Source organism: Heliangelus exortis, chromosome 1, assembly GCF_036169615.1.
Source record: "Heliangelus exortis chromosome 1, bHelExo1.hap1, whole genome shotgun sequence".
Taxonomy (NCBI): Eukaryota; Metazoa; Chordata; class Aves; order Apodiformes; family Trochilidae; genus Heliangelus; species Heliangelus exortis.
In genome coordinates, this window is record NC_092422.1 from 143,488,329 (window position 1) to 143,508,522 (window position 20,194).

The 20,194-nt window shown below is 36.3% G+C and overlaps 1 protein-coding gene and 1 long non-coding RNA gene across 4 annotated transcripts in view; one reads left to right on the forward strand and one right to left on the reverse strand.

Annotated features, from left to right (window-relative positions):
* The window catches only part of LARGE1 (LARGE xylosyl- and glucuronyltransferase 1), a 281,380-nt gene that overhangs the window by 158,791 nt on the left and 102,395 nt on the right, over positions 1–20,194 (reverse strand). The gene's annotated exons all lie outside the window — the stretch shown is intronic.
* LOC139797083 (uncharacterized) lies at positions 803–11,119 on the forward strand. Its single transcript, XR_011726290.1, has 4 exons — positions 803–897; positions 4,908–5,154; positions 9,780–9,886; positions 10,602–11,119. It is a non-coding gene; the product is annotated as an uncharacterized lncRNA (long non-coding RNA).

The following is a 20,194-nucleotide window of genomic DNA, read 5'->3' on the forward strand; positions in this document are numbered from 1 at the left end:
AAAGAAATGCAGAAATGTCAGTGAACAGCTTCAGTCTATTGATTCCCAGTGACCTCCAGATGTGGGCATCTCCTCCAAGGGAATAGTGAGTATCATTTTGTGGTTTTCTTTTTAGCCTTTTCTCATCTCACTTTCTCCAGATCAGAATTTCACTTCCTGAATGTGATTCTTGGTCATCAGCCACAGCCATGTAAGAATACAGATAAACACACAGAATGTGTAGATTGTATTTATGTGTGCAATTCTCTGTGTTTTCCCCATTGCATGACAGTCAAAGGATGACCAAGCCTGCCTGATACCAGAGGAGTTCAAAGGCATGTTAGCTTTATGGTATAAGGAAATGTGGAAAAGAATGAGGGAGATCTTTATGGAATCCATAACACAAATACCTCCTCCCATGTAGTGTAACTGCTTTGGTTTAAGAGCTCACCATAGGCTTACTATTAACAGACCTGACTGTTTTTTTATCAGACAGAATGGAATAGTAAAGCAAAAGATGACTGAGTTTGGCTTTGGTTAAACCTGGGAGATGGGTTTCAAAAAAGGAGGTCTAAGGGAGCGCAGGTGGTTTGGCTCTCTGAAAAACAGCATTTAAGCTCTTAAGTGATGGTTTAAAATTTAGCTATTGCAAAAATTGTGTGTATTGCTAGAAGTCACCTGGTAGCACTGCTACACACCATCTCAGAAGCTGCTTTTCAACCCATGAACAGAAATGTTGCAGTATTAGTTCAGCCTGGTTGGTACTGCTGAAACCTGATGCAAAGCTTATTCCCCTTAATCTCCCTTGGCACAGAGATGTCATCAGAGAACCACGCACTGGTATTTTGACTGATGCTGCTGAAAAAGGAGATTGTCTGAATACTGACTGACCATCAAGGATTGTTCAAGGATAAATAAGTAAGTAAATAAAAAAATCCAAATTCTGCAATGTACCATGTCTTCCTTAACAGGAACTAGATCTGTAAGAACCTTAATTCTTACACAGCTCTAGCCAAAATCAGATATGAGCACATACATGTAAAGGCAACTAACAAGGAACAAATCCTCAAAATAATTATCTCCTTTCTAAATGTATCTGAAGATTACACATGCAGACAGAAATACAGCAAGTTTACATTTCTAGTTCAATATGTTATGCAATAACATCAGTGTTATTTCACTGATGACATAGCAGTGCATAGCTACTAATAACTTTCAGTATTGACTCTTCTATTTTCCCCACGCATTCTCAGCATTTTTCATTTGCTGTACCTGTCATTCCAGCCACTTCAGTCCTGAAGAACAGTGAAGAGAAAATGCAAATAACTGCACATTCGAAACTCAGCAAAGCTGATCAGTGTTATGACATTTATCTTCACTTCTGACAAGAGATAAAATAACTCATGAGCTACTTTCCCATCCCCCTCATGAAGAAAAATGTCACAACAGATCGTCATGCACTATATATATAGCAAAATTCCTACCACACCTTGGAGAGAAAAACACATAACAGCAGTGATGCAGATGGTAGCTTACATTTCACTACTATGACATCAGAAATAAAACACCCAGCATTTTAAAATAGTAGATATAAAGTAAGTCATAATATTTTTTAAAAAGCATACCTAGAACAACAATTCACAAATTAGCTAATGTCGAGTAGTTAAATTATTTGCAAAAGTTACAACTGTATTATTAGATAGCAATGACTTGTTTGTGCAGCTCAGGGGAGTCCTAAATATATTTTCACATTTTCTAACTTTCCTCACAGCTGGCCAACATATTGTGTTGGATCAAATAACACTTTTCTAATTAAAATCTGAAAAACCCATAAAACACTCAAAAGAGAGCAACAAAATTAAACAAATTAGAAAATATTTTCTTAATTGTGGTGACAGAGGTAGTAACTTTATCCCATGAAAATAAGCAGTGGTTTCAGAACCAGCCTCAGGGTGGTCAGATATCTACCACAGGGCTGCAATCTATTTTTGATGACCAGACCCTACTGACATATAGAGTGGAACTTATTTTCTGAATCAGTTTACTTAATATTTACTTTTTTAATATATTTTAAAAGAGCATTAACTAGCTCTAGATATTATCCTTCTATAAAGATATAAGTATGTATAGAACTGATTTTCTATCAGATACATCTTATCAGGTATATAAAGATTTAATTTCAATTGGTGATATACAGTTCCTCTAAAACATCAGAAAATTATTTTTTCTGATGATATTCTTGTTTTTGTTAGGAAAGTGAAGACTACATATCAGAAACAAAATCCTATTTCAAGTGACTCAAAGGGAAAACTCAGTGACTGGTGAAAACAAGCACAGGTCTAATATTTGAGGATATTCTGCATGCATAGAGCATGGTGTTGTTACTCATTTTTATGTTGTACCACAAATGTACACAGTGCAGTACCGTGGTAGGTCAGAATGTGGGCCATATCCCCTGTGCCCCATCTCAAACCTGCAGAGCTTCCTGTGTAGCAAGCAAATGAAAATTTTCATTTTTGAGCAGCCACAAACCTATTAAGGTTAATATTATCAACTGACAGGAAGATTTAGATGTTCTGCCTACTAAGATTCTGTCTTATAAAAGATGAGGTATATCTTTGAGACTGATTCACATTTCTGCTCCAGAGTACAGAAACATCTTAATGTATGTTCAGGATCCTAAATAAGGATCCTAAAGAATATGACTGTTCTTCTGTAGGGTGACACTGAGGTTAAGCCATGCTTACCCATGTTTACTTGCTACTCTAAAATTAAGTTTATATTCCTGGGATGTGTGTATTTAAATAGAAACTTTTTTCTTTCTTTTTTTTCTTTTCCATCTTCTATGTTTTCATTATCTCCTGGATTTCTCTCAAAAGTACAATATATTTTGGGAGGCTTTTTTTTAATAAGTGCATATAAATACTATGTTGTGGCATTTTTAATGATAGTTTTGTTAGGTAGCCTGTGATCAGGGCTGATGTCCATAGACTTGCTACAGTGACATATACTATGAACAAATTGATGTCTGTGGCAAGTTTGTGCTTCAGACTACAGGGAAGATGAAGGTGGAGGCATTTACAAAAATTCCTCTATTGAGTTCAGGAGCAAATGGATGTGTGTAATGTTCAGTTACAGTCTTGCAATTGCCCTTTATTTCTGTTGATAGACTTTCATTAAAGTATGTATTCATCAGCCTTTGTTAGTGTAATTATAGCTTTGTTCATTTCTAGAATTTGAAGTATCTTTTGTTATCTTAAAGTCTAAGCAGAATACATGAAGTCTTGAATAAAATTATTTCACATTAGAAAACCCAAAATCAACACAGCCTATGCCTAAAGAACAACCAGACATGAAAAAAACAATACTTCAGCTACATTTAAAAAAAATGCTCCAACTGTAAAAGTCTTTTAAAGGTCAAGCTAAAGAAGAAACAACAACAGAAGATAAAAATGAAAAGAAAAAAAAAAAAAAAAAGAAAAAAGAAAAAAAAATTAGCTTCACTACCCATCTGCTCCAGTCTTGTTCTAGGAAAAGGATAGGATCTTAAGAATTCTTTTTAGTTACATATTCCATATTAATTTGAACAAATCCACACACAAGAATGAGCAGTTAAGAACTGGTACAAGTTAAGGTTCAATAGTGACATTGCTTACTTCACTGATCTTTCCCTCTGAGAAAGGCTGCTCCTTACATACCCTTACTGCAAATGAGAAAACATGGCTTCTCCCTTCTAAATTATGACCAACTGCCCAAGAAAACCAGGCAGAGAGCAAAATAAGGACATTTTATTGTGGTATTACTAGCAAGTATACTTTTTAAATTAGCCTTCTTCTGGTCTTAACTAACATTAAAATAATACAGATACTGAGTCATATCAGTTCAGACCTCATTCTAAAGAAAGTTCTACATTTCTGTCAGTATATAATAGGTATGTTGTCCCCTTTGGCAAAATTCCACTTGGCAGGAAATTTGAATGTGATTTCTTATGTTTTGAGAGACAGCTTTTTCTCCTCTTTTGAGAAAAACTGGATCTTTAATGTGCGTGTGTTTAAAATTCAAACTAGCAGATTATATTAGCACCTTCTATGGAGATGATCTAATTTCTTATTTGATAAACACAAATATTTTCTGGAAATTTTGTCAGAAATTGCTTTTCTTTCTTCTCCTGTATAATTTGACTAAATCAAATCAACAGGAAAAGTAACATTCCAGACTTTCCTAAAGACCACATAGGTCTGTTCTACTCTACTATTTTGTGATGGTTATTAATTCTTGTTCCAATGTGGAACATTAAGAAGCACACAAATTTGCTGCCTGTGTTCAGTATTTCTACTTCTTAAAATTGTATTTAAAGTCTTGCAATATGTTATGTAAATTGAAAAGTCAAATCTTAGGAGTTATATGAGAAAAAAACATCAGTGGTTTTTTTTTTTTGCTTGTTCATTTCCTTTGCAGTAAGATCTCATTTTCATCTCTGTGGGAGAAAGCTGAGGAAAACATGACCTGTCACAATGAAAAAATCATGAGACAAAACTCTTAAAAACTTTTTTTTATATAGTATATATTTTAAATGCAATGAATTATGATGTCTGAACACTTTGAACTAGCAATGCCAGTTTTTTATTATGACTGCTCAAATGATGGGTAGGTTTTTAACAGCACATACAGCACCTAGGGTGGGTAAATAGACAGGCCAGAACTTGTGACACGATTGTGATAGTGTATTGATAGTGTAGTCATCAGTTCAGTCTGAAGGACACTTCCAAAGACAATTGTGTTGCTGGGCATTTAGAGCTAACTATCCTGTGGTAATCTTCAGCAGAACTTTCAAGACAAAAGTATTATGTGAGATAAATAAATACACAAAATGAAGGAGTATTTGTCACTAATTATCTAAATTATTGCTTTTTTTGTTTGTTTATTAGCATTGGAATTATCCTTGAGAGGACTCTACAGGCAATGGTTTGTACTGAAAAATCTGTTACCTTAACTGATATCTCCCCATTACACATAACAGGGTATTCTCTGTACTGGGCACTAAAAAGCTGTCCAGACTCCAGGAAAAACTGTTCGGATAAATCTAAAGTTACATCAATTCAATGCTGTTACACTACAGCACTTGAAAAGCAGAACTTAAACTCCATCAAGAATATAAACCTTCAAGTCTGTCAGGTATCAATTACTATGTATTTAATTTCACAGTTGTGCCTTTTCCTGGTTTTTATTTCCGTTCCCCCCCACACCCCTTTTTTATGCTTCCCTTGTTCAAGCATGCTTCTCTGCTTCTTAATCAGGTTCTGATGATCCTTAATACCTTAATTTCAGAGCCCAGCATTCCCCAATTCCCTTCTTCATTTTGAAATTTCTGCAAAATCTGTATTCATCCTCCGTGTGGCTGTGCAAACTATAATCCCTCATAATAGGCTGATGTTGATCCTGCTCTATGGATTAACCAGTGTAAAATGCTTATGCAATGAATTTTCATAAATTCCTGCCTTCCAAACTCTGCCCTGAGCAGCCCAGGTATATCTAATCTAAGCGACTGGTTTTGATCAGTTGCACACAAGAGATGTTCAAACAAGCCTAATTTCAAGCCTCAGTCACATAGCTACAACCATGTTATTGTTTTTTAATATTATTTAAGAGAACTAGTATACATAAAGAATTCTAAGGTGCAGTCTGTAATAATGCATCACTGGATTTTGTATAGTGTGTGCTTCTTTGAAAGTTGTGAAATGACAATTATTTTCGTGCCTGTTTTTTATTATTCCTCTTAAAAACAGAGACCAAAAAATATAGCTAAACTTCAAGTGTTATTCTATTGCTTTCTTCTTGAGAAATCTATATTCCCGTGCCAGATGGCGTCTGAGTTATCAAAGTTATTACCCTAAACTCAATTAGGGAAGAATGAAAGTAATTAAGTAGGGGATGAAGTGACAGAAATATTCAAGACATAAATAACTTCACCTAATGTAGGTGAAGATTCCCTTAATTAGATATAAATTTACCTATAAATTCAGTTCAAAATATAACAACTAGAGCCTTTACTTTCAAATATTCTACAACATTGTGCAAAAGTCAGTGTATGCTCAAGCTGGCACAATTCTCTGTGAAACAGTGGTCTACAGAGGGTGGGGGTCATTTTGACAAACTGGAGGGGCTATTGCCAGCAATCACCAAATGCACTCCGAAACAGTTATTGTTCAAATGTTCCTGTATCTGCTATGGGATGGTTTTCCAGGCAGCTCTGTGACCTCAGGAATCTTTGATTCCTTCCTTAATCCTGCATGTTTCATACCCACCATGGAAAAAAACCAAACAAAAACAAAATACCCAGTAAATACTTTTTACTATAAAACCTGTAAAGCAGACACCACAGAGGTGCTTTTAACACTCAATCTATTTTACATTTCTTTTTTCTTTCTCTATTTACTTTTCCTTTGGTGAAGTAAATAAATCTAAACAAGCTGGTAGGAGCTACAGGCATGACTGAGGGATACAGCTACAGGTTTTTAATGCAGTGGTGAAGCAGCCAGAATTTTTTTTTAATCTACTTATGACAGACTACTTATAGGAGAAAGATTTAATAAAACCTAGTGAAAACAAATCCCTTTTACTTATCAAAACACATTTCTGCAGAGCTTCTATTGACAAGAATCATGCATTTATGGATAAAACTAATCAGGATAATTTGTTAATGTTCTGCATGCTGTTCACACATTTTCTCTTTAACCGAGATAAATATTCCCAAATTCTCCAGGTATGTGTAGGTGACAAAGGATGGTAAGGAAAATACCATTAGGTTCTGCAGCACTTAGGATTAGTGCTGCATGGTTGAAAGAAAACAAACATCTACTGGTTTAGAGCACAGGGATGTAGCAAGAGCACGGGGATGTAGCAACTGCTACAGGCAAAAATCCCTGGCCGGAAATGGAATAAATTAAATCCTAAAAATCTATGCATCTCGTTGCCCACACTGGTGGCAGAAGTACTAAAAGTGAAAGGTCCTTTAAGGAACATATACTGGTTATGCCATGCCATCCAGATACCATTCCATACCACACTGTACTATGTGGAAAGAATATAAGGATCTGAAGTATGAGCACTGAAAAACTGCAAAATAGCAGAAGTACTTCTGCCTTCATTTCCCTCACGTGTGACAGCACAAAGCAAAGCAAAAAGCAGAGCAAAAAGCATGCCTGCAAGGAATAACAGCTGAGACAGAAACACTTAACAATGATTCCAGCCTGCAGATGCAGTGGCCTGACAGACTGCAGTACATGCCTAAGGACCTCCCAAGCTCTCTCTCCCACTGCCATAAAGAATGGTCTGTTTTTAATGCAAACCACTTAAATCTTGTTTTTATCACAGCTCTTCAAAGGTTAGAATCTTAAGTAAAAAAGGAACAGTGAAAAATGGTAGTTCCCTAGGAGAAAGAGTACAAGTCCAGCCATAGAGTATGGACTTTCTATACCAGGGAAAGCTGCCTTCAGTTACACCCTTTCAGCAATAGTGGCACACACCTTTCCTTAACTTGGCTCCTCTGGAAGGCTTCACTGGGACCAAAAGCAGATATATTCAAAAGACTCAAAATTTCTGCATCTTCAGAAAGTGTTGGAAGGGTTGGCCATAGCCAACAGCAGGGATACCACTCAGAAGATTGAGGAAGTACAATCCATGAGGAGAAGGGAAGCTAACTTATGCCACTGGGAGCCACAAATCATTGCTGACAGTAGTAGGCTTGATTTGTATTCCGAAGCACATGGATTCTGATTCATTACTGAAGAACTTTTAGGGGAGATCAAAAGAAGCTACTGAGACAAGCTTGTGATGAAAAAAAAAAAAAAAAAAGAATTCACATGGATCTTTGTGGACAGCCAAGGTCAGCAAAAAGATGGTGCCAAGAAAGCATCATTTTGCTTCCCAGTACCATTTCCCACCCTTTATTATGCATACTGAGTATGATTGTCTCAATTGAAAATGGGAAGATCTACTCAGGGGACTAAAACTTGCATGGCCTCTGAAAGCTTACACAGTCAGTGATCTTGTGAAAATGGATCATGTAAAACCTTGAGAAAAACTGACTACCAGGGACTTCCGTATCTCTGGGGACTTGATCCACTACAGTGGGTACATATGGGACTGGCCTATGCACATTATGTACATGTCTGTTAAAAGATTTTTGAGAAAAAATAAAATAAAATATAAAATAAATAAAATAAAATCCCATCTGGAATTATTATCAGTTCAGCTGCAACATTACTGAAAATGCAGGACTTATCCATGTTATTTTCATGATCATTGCTGGTCAGGACAGGTGAGGCAATGGCACCTTCAAGTGGCCTATGAACCTTTTCATCCTCTTCCTCATGGAAGGATAAAGGGCAGACTACAAATTGCTCCCTTTCTGACCACTCCTACCATATCAATTAAAGCTACCAATAAATCACAGGGAGTGTGATTTATTTTGCTAACTGAATTTCAATTTTTAACCTAGGGGATGGTACAATGATGGGCTTATATGTGTCTTCAGGAAAAAAGAGCTTAAACTATTAGGGCAATGGAGTATGCAGAGAGCAGTGAAGCACTACTTGAGGAAACATGAAAATCAGTAACTTGAGGCCACATTTCAAATACTGCTCTGTAAAATGAAAATAGCAAAAGCGAGGCACAAAGCCAATTTAGAATAGGGAACACATGAACCAGAAAAAAAGCATAACAAAACCCCAAAAATTGAGCTGTTAAGGTGAAGATGTGAGAAATATCTACTGAGTTTAAGACTAGCATAGCAGACAGTGATCTTAAATTAAATATTACTAAGGAAAAATATATCTGGTAGACTTCTGGTTTATTTGTTGAAGAAAAACACTCTTCACACTACTACATTTTAGGGAAATCTAGAGAGCACATATATTACTCTTACCAAATTCACCTATCCTAGTTTCAGCAGACAATTAAATCCTAGAGAACTACTAAACTGGATCCTAATACCTAAAGCTTACTCCAAGTATGAAACACACTCAGCCAATGGATATGTATATACAAAAGAGCATTTCTCCATGAGCAGTGAAATATCCACAAGCATTTTCTATAAAAGAAAAAGAAAATTTACTAACTTCAATAAAATAAGCAGGTGATTCTCAGCATAATTCAGATGACGGTGAATCCTAATGCTCATTTAGTTGCCCAAAATTATTAAGACAATTCATTGAGAACTCCTTCCCAGAACAGCTCACTCTACCACATCTATTTTTTAATCTTCATTTGAAATTAATTTATTCCCCAGCTGTAAAGTCTAGCAATCAAAACTTTTTAATTTTTTTCCTGTTACTCATTCCTATTTCTAACGTAAACTGGGGAATGGAAGAAAAATGAGACAGAAAAGCACTCATAATAATTGTTTTTATTTAGGTGATGAAGATGAGTATTTAATTTGAAAAAAACAAACCTATATGGATACTTTCCAGTTAAGTCCTATTCTCTGGATTTTTTTTAATGTCTATCTAATGTTTTGACAAAAATTAAGTCTTAAAGACCACTTAGATGATTTAGAAGCACTTTTCATTAAAATAAATTGTCACTGAGGAGTGTAAGAGGCATGAGATGACCAGATTTTCATAGAAAAGCAGGCATCCACAATTCATGTAGGTGCCTCTTTGGGCACCTACCTTTACTCAAATTGCTAAAATGTCTTTTAAAACAAAGCGTGAACTGCGTAGCTTTGCTCTTGAATATGAGACAATATTATTTTAAAAATGCTATCCGAAGACTAATTACAAATCCATTCTTACAGTCAGGTACCTGCCAATGGACTGTAAGCAGCCAAACCTCAGGAAATGCAAGGGATGCTTAAAGAAGATGATGACTCACAACCCTGGATCATGTAAATGGCTGCTACTAAAGGGTTTGGTTATGTCCAGTTCCAATTTCTGCATTGTAGTGCAAAAATTTGGCTTTGAAGATGTTCTTAACTTCTGCTTTGCATTTATTACACTGAGAGTGAAAATGCTGCCAAAATAGAAATCTGAACTCTCTTTCCCATTTTAATAAATGAAAGAGGGGACTGCCTTGTCCTCCATAGTGATGATTTGCTTTATGCAGGTAATAGAACAAAAGCTCTTAAGTATGAGTTTTGATAAATGTAGCCAATTTTTAGGCTGCTCAGTTAATCACAGTGACACTGGGGCTGTCCGTGCTCAGAAATCTCAGAATCAGAACAGAACTTCCTGTGCTTTTCAAAGCCACCATGCTGCAGTTACTCAAATTTGAGTGAAGAATGCCAAGCAGACTCACAAATCTGTGTGCATGCAGAATCTTTATGTGGATGTGGAATGTAGATAGGGATCACTAACAAAAAGATTTTGGGGAGAACAGCTCATTGATTTCTTCTTAAGTAAAATATTAATTAAAATGAAAATATTCTCCATTTGCTTCCCCAGCTCCAAATACAACAGGAGGTCCTAAGAGTGCTTTTTCCCAGCAAAAATCAGGATATTTAAAAAACCAAACAAAACAACAAACAGCAACAAAACCAAAACAACAACCTCTAGTGAATTTATATTACTATTTTAAAAGCTCTGTTACTTTGGTAATGAACTAACAACCAAATTATTGCTCAGGGGATTCTTCAGGCTTTCAGACAGTACATCTAAGCTTCCGAGGAGACTTCTTGAGCCATGAAATGGGGTATGAAAATGTTTAATCCCTGACTGAACTGTTATCCTTGTGGAAGCACTGTGAGTACATGTGATTACACTGGAAAAAACTCATGTTCACCAGCAGTATATTTCATTGTTGGGAAGCAGCTTATTTTATCAATACAGAGGGGTTTTTTTACTGGTGCAGTTGCCTCCATGCTAGAAATGCTTTTCCAGTATAACATACAAATGATTGTACTGGTGACACTCTCTCAGAAAAGACACTAGTTGGGCCACAGCAGTATTCCACAACTCCTTTATCACTTTCCTTCCTTTACAACTCCACAAGTAATAGTTTTTAATTGGCAGCAATTTAACATATATATAAAATTTGGGAGCTGAAGTGGGATTTTCAGAATGGTGTTCCTTACTTATAACTACAAATAGGCTGCGCTCGTCTTCCTACACCTCAATGCTTTTGAGCCTGCCATACAGGTCTATTTTCCTACCTCCTAAATCACTTGGGTAGAATTAAAAAACATATTCCTAATCAAATTGTCTCCAAGACTCTTTAAAATGAGATGGCCAAGATTAAGCTTTTAAGTTAGCATTTGAATTCTGACATGAATTAAAAAGATATTCAAAACTGTTCAGCTGGTTTAGCTTTCTAAACATGTCAAAGCACAGTAAATCTACTTTTGGTACTAATAGCATTTACACAAAGCATGTATAAAAACTATTACATAGGAAATCCAAAACCATGCATTTGCTTTTTCTCTTCAAATTATGAATTCAGAAAAATAGGTTTTTTAGGAAAAAAGTTTAAAGCTTTCTTTTGGAAGTGTGGGAACCACAATTTTTTACTTCAGTTTAAAAAAGAGATTGGCCAACAGTCATATTAATCTGTTAAGTTTTTTTTTTTAAAGCAAATATCAGAAAAAAAAGAAAAAAAAAGTGTTTACACTAAAAACCTCTGACTTCAGGCAGCTGCATGAACAGTAGGAGGGTAGTTCTTGCCAGAAAATCAGTATAGCTTTCTTGCATTTCTTTTTAGTACTTCCATGAAAATATTTTATAAACAAAACCACAAATTGTACAGATATACCAGACTCTTAAATGCTCAGATTAGCATAAAACCAGTATAGACTGGATGCCTTCTATACTGCCCCTTCTTATATTGTTTTTTTCTAAAGAAGTTCTGTGAAGACCCACACAAATTCATAAGGGAATTGTGGTTACTATATAGGAGAAAAACTGGAAGCAGGACTACATTAAGCACAAGTGATTCTGCACCAAAAATTGTGTTTAAAAAGTTGTCACAGGTGTCATATACTTTTATTCAGATACTGCAGTGTAATTTTGTTTTGATGATAGGTCAACTGCAAAAATAAAGATTTGTAACAGTAACTGGAGAATAAAACACATCAAGAAGCATGGGACAAAAATTTCCACTGTTGGAATCCTCTTTAAAAAGTTCCCTAAACAGCTATAGCAAATACAGAAAATCTTCTTCTGATATCTTTGAAAAAAAACCCAAACTTTTCTCACTTTGGCATGTTCATGGTGGTGGGCTATGAAGGGGGGGTATACTTAATACTTAGATTCTCAGCTGCAATTGTGAAATTCACTACTTATAAAACCAGCATCCAAGGGGCCTCATTTTCTTGTAATGAATCAGCTACAAGTACAATACTCCATCTTTTTAGTTTAAATGAATTTCGTGGCACAATTGGACAAAGCCATCTGCTGCCAATTGTCTTGGCAACGAATAGCATTGCTGCTGGCAGCTGCCAGAGAAGAGCACATTGCCATACAGCTGTTACAGTAGCTATAAAACAGCTAGCTAGCTTCATCAATCCTCTCTATTACTTCTTCCTCCCCAGTCCCTGAAGGCTAGATCGTGGCCAAAGTACCATTAGTGTGTCAAAGGAGAAAGGAGGATGCCAGAGAGAGGCAAGAGACCTCATCCAGAATTCTGGTTCTACTGATGAGCACCCAGCACTTCTCTCCTTGCTTTGTCCATCCCTCTTGACCTCTGTGAAGGCAGATCAAAACTCTGCAAGTATGCCCAGTAGGCTGAAGCTCCCTTCTGATATTTACCATATGTTGATGTGCTAGAAAGGGTACTGGTAGTCATAGGCTATTTCAGATTGCCAGCTCCAGTCTGCTGAATTTAGGCTGAGAGCCTGTCTTACTCCTTTGAGCTGCTACAGAGGGAACTGGGGTCAAGCTGCCCAGGCAGAAGATGACCTGAGCTGTTCACCTCTCTCTTTAAATTCAGTGTTGCAATTTAGGCACCTAGACAGGTAACATGAACTTAGCTGATGTTTTAATGAGGATTTTGATCAACACCTTTTGAAGTGTGCTAAGAAGACCCTTGAAAGCTTTCTTCAGAAACAAATCCATGAAATTTTAATTTGTTGTGCAGTCTAGAGTGGGAAGATACATACACAGTTCATGGGTCAACAACTGTCAATCATTCAGGAGAACCAGAGTATAATGAACTGTGTAACAGGAAACAAAGGCAAAGCATCTAGACATTACAGGCACTGACATGAAATTTGTACCATGAGTTTCAAAAGACTTGGTTATGTTTACCAGTCTCTCACAACTGCTGTACCGAGGTTATGTATGATCTCAGATTCTAAATGAGTTAAAAAATACACTCAGCCCTGCTAAAGGTAGAGAAACACTGAAAAACGGTTCCCTAAAAGTTCCCTTCTCTCTTACCACCCATCAAGATTTTCTGAAAGAATTCCTAACCCCACTGATATTAGATCTGCAACTCTGGATTTATGGATACTGCCTCTTTTCCTCTTTGCTAAATGACAAAAACAGATCTGAAAAAAATCCCAAACAACCCACGCAGTCACTGCTGCTTCTTAAATCACCATGTTTACTAAAAATAGGTAGAGGTCAGACTAAGTTACCTATATTGTACTACTCTAGTATGTCCTTAGAAGTTTCAGAACAAAAAAAAGCCATCAGCAGAAAGGTCACAAAAGACACAAGGAAATACTGATCTGTCCTCAGACCATACATATTTTAAAAAGGAGAAATTATTTATTAAGGGTCAGGCTGATTTGATGGATTAGAGAAAAATGGAAGTCAATTCAGTGTATTTATAAACTGGAGCACTAAACATGTCAGAAGTGAACACAACCATTTGTAGGCCTGACAATAAATCAATCAAGCGGACACAGATTATTTTATGATACGCACCCTCTGAGCAGCAAAGGGATGAATGCTGAGTTAAGGAGAGAGTAAAAACTACTGATCACTTTTTACTACATGCTATGACTAGAGCCAACAACCACTTTGCACACGTGAGAGTAGAGATCATAGCGATCAGATGACCTACAGGTCATAAAGACCCTTAGACAGCATTATATTAATTAACTAGATTCTCAGCCAGTATTAACTATTAGCTAAAAGCAAAACCATCCAGTCAGAGAGAATCCTCCATCTATTCTACTGCTCAAAATGGGGAGGGAGTTCAGAAAGCTGAAGCCAAACTGGCAAACCAGCAAGAATCCTTAATCTAGCTGCCTTGAGATAGAAAATGCACTTTGAGGAGCAGAGGCAGAGGGAGAGAGGTAAGGCTACTGACCCTCAAGAAAATCTAAAGAGTCTTCAAAGTCACGGGGAAGACAGTGTGTATCTTTGCAAGCTGCAACACAAATAGAGCTTGCTGGTGACTACAGTGGCAGTCTTTAATCCCATGGGATCTTCTCTCCTTCCACCCACACATGAGGTGACTAGTACAGCTACACAGCTATCTTCCTGCAATCTGGTGCCCCTTCCCTCACCATATTATGGACCAAGGGCTCATGATATTTGCCACACAGTTTCTCATCTTAAGGCAACTACCAGAGCTACTCGAATTACTTATCCTGGGAACACATATGGCTAAAGACACATTTACCCAGTACCAGACAAAGCACCAATGTTGTATCTTGTGTGTGCACCAGAATTTCAAAGATCTTCACTCTTAGGCCATTCTCTTCTGTTTGGTGTTGGCAGGGCTCTGTCAGATCCAAAGTTTCTGAAACATTTCCATTCTGAAAACATACCAGCTTCCATTTGGCATAAAATGTTCATTTTAATTTCTTGGTTTACACTGTTTCTAAGATGCCAGTAACTAAGGCCAGTAAAAACTTACATGCACATTAAGCACATGAGGAAGAAGTTCCAGCAGGCAGTGTTGGTTACTTAGATGCTTGAATTTATGTAAGCACTTAAGTTTATGCCGAATCAGGGCCTTGTATTTCAGGACAGGACTTAATTCATTCTGCACTTTACATATTCAGTGGGAAAACATCTGTGAGTGACTGCAGTCTTGGGGTTCTGAATTTAAAGTCCAGAAATTCAAAGCCATACACAGTTCCCAAAGCCTCGTTACTCTCTCCACTGGAACATATGTAATGTTTTGCATTGCTACTTATGCTAAGAAATTTATGTCCTAAAGTGTATGTAAAACATTACCAACTTATATTTCCCACAGCTGCTGTAACTCAAAAGTTCTTGGCTTCTGTGCATTTAAATTAACAACACACCAAAGCCTTTTCTTGCACTGAAATTCAATTCTAGATATTTTTTTTACAGTACATAACCAAAACACTCATATTGATCTCCTGCTAAAATAGCTCTCCTTCTCAATATGTTCTGAAATAACAGTGGCAGGTCATTTACTGCTGCTTCTCCACATCTGATTTTCATACCTTACATATTCTCAAATGTGTCTTTCTTTCCAGTGAAAAAGTCACTTGTCCTTCTGAGAGGTTGTATTCATAGCACATAAGAAGCTTTCCACTTAAGCCATTTTGAAATCATCTACTCACAGAAAATAACATGGGAACAAGGCAATTAATATTCTGCATTATTCCCTATCCTGTGTTAATTTGCACAACTCCTTTGCACTTTGTTCACACCTCACTATGAAATATATAAACTTCTAGGCAAAAAAAAATGTACTAGAAACCTCAGATCAACAGGTCTCACTTCCTTAAACTCAGACTTGGCAAAAATGAGGACAAAGAATGAAACAGCTTCCTGTAATGTTTAAATAGTGATTGAATAACATTTATAAGGTAAATTACCTTCTCCTGTAAAATAAGCATTTTCAAAAATAATAGTAATAATAATAAAAAAATCTCCCTGCAGAGGGTTTGCATCAAAAAATGTAAAATTTTAGCCTGAACAGTCACAGTCTGAAAAATTGTAAGCCTCTTAAAGAGGACATTCAGAATGAAAACATTTTGACACTCTTAATTCTTGACACTTCAGTACTTTCCTATGTGTATTTATACAACATACATGCATGAAGAACATGGAACAATGTTCTGTTCTGGTGATTCTTATTAAACAAGGAACTTGATAAGAAGGATTATGAGACGAGCTGCAAAAGAGCCCAACTGCTAGAAAATGTAGTTCAAAATAAACCGCTGAAGGACTGAAAACTATTTAGATAAACAACAGTGCAGATAATAGGCAATTTGCCCATATCCTTGAGAAACTATGAGAAATACTAAAATTCATTCCAAGAAAGCTTTTCCAATTTAAAAGAATGGTACAAGAACCAGTGGCTGAAAACTGAATTTTCAAAACTGCAGAACAGAAACAAGTTTTTGAGTAGAAATACTAATTACCTGAAGTACCTAGCAAGAATCACTACCAATTTCCTGTCTCTGTATATTTTAAAATGAAGAACAAGTTTTTGTAAAAGGCAATAAAAAAAAATCCTGCGGCCTGTGTAATTGAAAAGGTTGCAACTTTGTCTTTTTGCTTGGCTTATTAGAAATTCCCTTTATATCAGTGATTTTGATGCAGGACAGAGAGCACTATCAGAGCTAAAGAACGTGCACCCCAGAGTTCAGTGATCTGCACTGCAGCTTTACCTCTGCCTGAAGGACAACACCTCTGAAATTTCAAAGAGAAATTTGTAAGTGTGAGAAAGGTTTAGGGCACATGAACTAGTGCAGTTCTATCACATTTCCATTGTGAAGTCAGTCAAAGCCAAACTGCATTAATCTCCTGACAGATCTCATGGCACCAAAATAGCCATTTGTTTCAAAATCTACTAAATCTCACAAACCCTCTGTTTTAATCTTATTAGCTGCAACCAAAGAAAGCAAGAAGCAATATAAGTGTTATTTAGAATATGCAGGTTTCACTTTATTTAATAGCCAGACTAATCTCATAATCCTAACAAACAAAAATATTAGGCTTGCCACAACTACAACACAACAATGTCCAGATGGTGTCTGTCTTTACAAGCTAAGTTACGGTGAAAAACATTTGGGTCCCCAGGAACCCTAAGACAGACCTTTCAGAGGAAGTGTTGAAAGAGTGATATAACTGCAGTGAGTAGCACCTAATGCTTATAAAGCTATTCCATTCCAATTTTAAACAGGAATTCTCACAACAAGCCCCAATACTGTAGAAGGAAAAACAGTTTATGTACCGTAGCCTGAAGATTTTTCAGTTTTCCTTTCTAAATTTGTGTGCTTTATTAAAGAGCTGTAAAAATTATATATCAGCCACTGACTTCTCAGTCATATCTGCAAGATTTAAAGGTATGCATTAATAAAATAGACATAGAGAGGAAGAAAAACAAAGAAGATAAGATTAGAAAAGGTTCATAATTTTTCCTCCTTGAAGCCTCATTGTGATCCATGGTTGGAGGTGCCATTTTAGTCATACTAATGTAGAATAATTGTGCAAAGATACTCTTTTGGTTCTTCATAATGCAATACCCCCTTGTGTCCACAATACCCTAATGCAGGCTTAAAATGGAACCTTAAGGATCTTAAAAAGGCCCTTAAAGATATATTATTCAAGCTAGAACTGGATAAAGTCTCAAGCTTGTGAAACTTCATGGAAGGAAGCTACTGTGCTGGTGGGAAAGAGGAGAAATATTTCTGCTCATCACACACTGAAGTCTTGGAAAGCACTGCACGCATGGAAACCTAAATGTCCTTGAAGTAAAATGATATGTGACATTTTTCCTTAGATGGCAATTTTATGAAATCTTTATTTTTGAACAAAATAATAGGTGTGATTTTATATAATATAGATAGTTGCAGTGTAGACAATTTTAGAACTTGATTATTGTTAAGAGGAACCTTCTGTCTTCTAGCCAGTGGTTCATATTAAACAAGCAAGGGAAGGAGGCATGCTCGAGAATAAAGAAGGGAATTTGTCCAAGCAACAGTCAAGAGCAATACATAATAGCTATCAGAAAGAACAGACTATTTTATTGACTTGAGTATTTATTTTGTGCCAGTACTCAAAAAGTGGAAATAAAATTATCATGATGGCTCTTGGGCCTGTTACACTGATGAACTAAATGCACTTAAAGTAATGAAAAAGTTAATACTGAAATCAGTAGATAGAAAATTAATTTATGTAACATAATTGAAGATACACAGCTTTTAAAAAAAATTATATTTTGATCAGATTTGAGGTTGGCAAATAAAGATTACGCACATATACAATATATTAAGGCATCTGCAAGGTATCTACTCTGATAACAAATTTCATATTGAAAAAAATACAATACCAGGGCATTCTATTTTATGAACTAAAAACTGGCTAGCTAAACAGACTGCAAGTAACAGGTGTCATCTACTGAAGCAGGAATATCTGCTTGGACCTCAAAGGAATTGGAACTCTGGTGGGTCGTATTTAACCAATCACTGATGTTTGAAAATAATTTAAAAAAAGAACTTCACATACAACACAAAGTGAAATAGTATAAATTATGCTAGAGACATGGCAATCTGCTGCCACTCCAACAAAATGCAGTTCAGTGTGTCTAATTGCAATGGTATACTTTTGAGACAGAAATTGCAGACCGTATCAACAAAATAGATCAATGTATTTTGCAAAACAAGGATCATGGAAGAGACTTGAAAGTCAGAGTAGATAAATAAGCAGCTGAAAAAGAGCTTCAAGAGCTAAAACTATAAAAGAAATTGTGGTCTAAGTAATGAGGTCCTTGGAAGTTTAATTGGGGGCATAAAGAGTAGGAGGAAAGATATGTAGTACCTCTGTAGCACTGACAAGAATGATACTTCATATGACCACTGTTGCTTCTGTCACATGCAGTTTTAAAAGCATGTTGTAAATGTGGTGAGGGTTCATAAGAGAGTCAGAAAATGAGTGGAAGCTGAAAGAGAACAATCTGTTTAGCTTATAAAAAAGAAGACTGCAAAGTGAGTTGATTAAACTGTAAGCTCCATCACAGAGAGAAAATACCAGGTACTGAAATGCTCTTTAATCTAATGGGGAACAATATAGCAAGAACCAGAGACTGGAAGCTGTAGTCAGACAATTTCAAATTAGAAAGAGGGTACACATTTTTGTCACTGAACATGACAAATCATTGCACACGATTCCCATGAGGAGCAATAATTTTCTATGTTTTGAATCATTAGTACATTTCTGTAAGATAGGCTTTAGCCTCACAGAAATTACACTGCAGCAAAACGTAAGCAGTCTGCCTGCATCAAACTTAGAAGCAAAATACAGTGATGTCCTACAAAGATCAGCTCAGACAACTAGGAGGACTTTAGCTGCCTGAACATCAATGGACATATTACTTTTATCGAGGTTTATAATTGATCATGACAAGTGCACGCTGACAAACCTCACTCAAGTTCCTGCTGCTGGCAGGATCAGAGTCCACCCACTACCCACTCCACCACTGTTACAAGGTCTAACCCAATATATTCCCTGCAGTCTATCCCCACATCTCTCTCCTGCCACATTTTAATTGGAAGGCACCCTATCAAGAGAGGAAGCAGATATTTCACAGCGTTTTAGCTAAGTAAACAGGCAGGCAATTGCCACAAGAATCTGGGGCCAAGTTCCATAGAGCTGCCAAGCATCAGCACAGCCATTAGTAGATGCATATTTCAGGGCAAATTGGTGTGATTTATCACAGAATTTCCTAAGAGGTGCCATGCTCTGAACTTTTTATCTGAAAACTATGATTCCTAAGCCTATTTTGGAGTTAGAGACAGAGAGATGTAGCACTCAGTATTCTCATGCTATAAGTAGTAAAATAGTGAACAGGAAAAAATTATGCACATCCCAAGTACTACGTGAGATGTTCATCAGCAAATCCTCCTTCTGGCTCTCTTCAACAAATTTGCAACAAATGACAGACTAAAGAAGAAAATTCAGCAATTATTTAGATGACAAGTTCATGTACCTGCCTTACATGTATTGCTTATGAATGAACATGTGTACTTTTACTTAGTGTCTTGGTTTTCTTTCTTATAGCAAGTGCAATTCTTGTTCCATAGAATGCTAAAGCAAAGCTTGAAATTGTTATCCAGTTATAAATTCTGATCTAATAATTCATAACACAAATGGCTACAAATGAGGACTTCTATTTTTAGGAGAACATATCCTGAGTTGCTTTAGAAACAAAACTAAAAATTCAGTGGCATGACTTTTGTTATCTAGAAATCATGATATTAGGACATTTGGGATTGTCAATATTATAAAGGATATTTTTTCTAGCCAAAGAGATACCATCAGTCAAATTATATTCTATTAACTCTTTA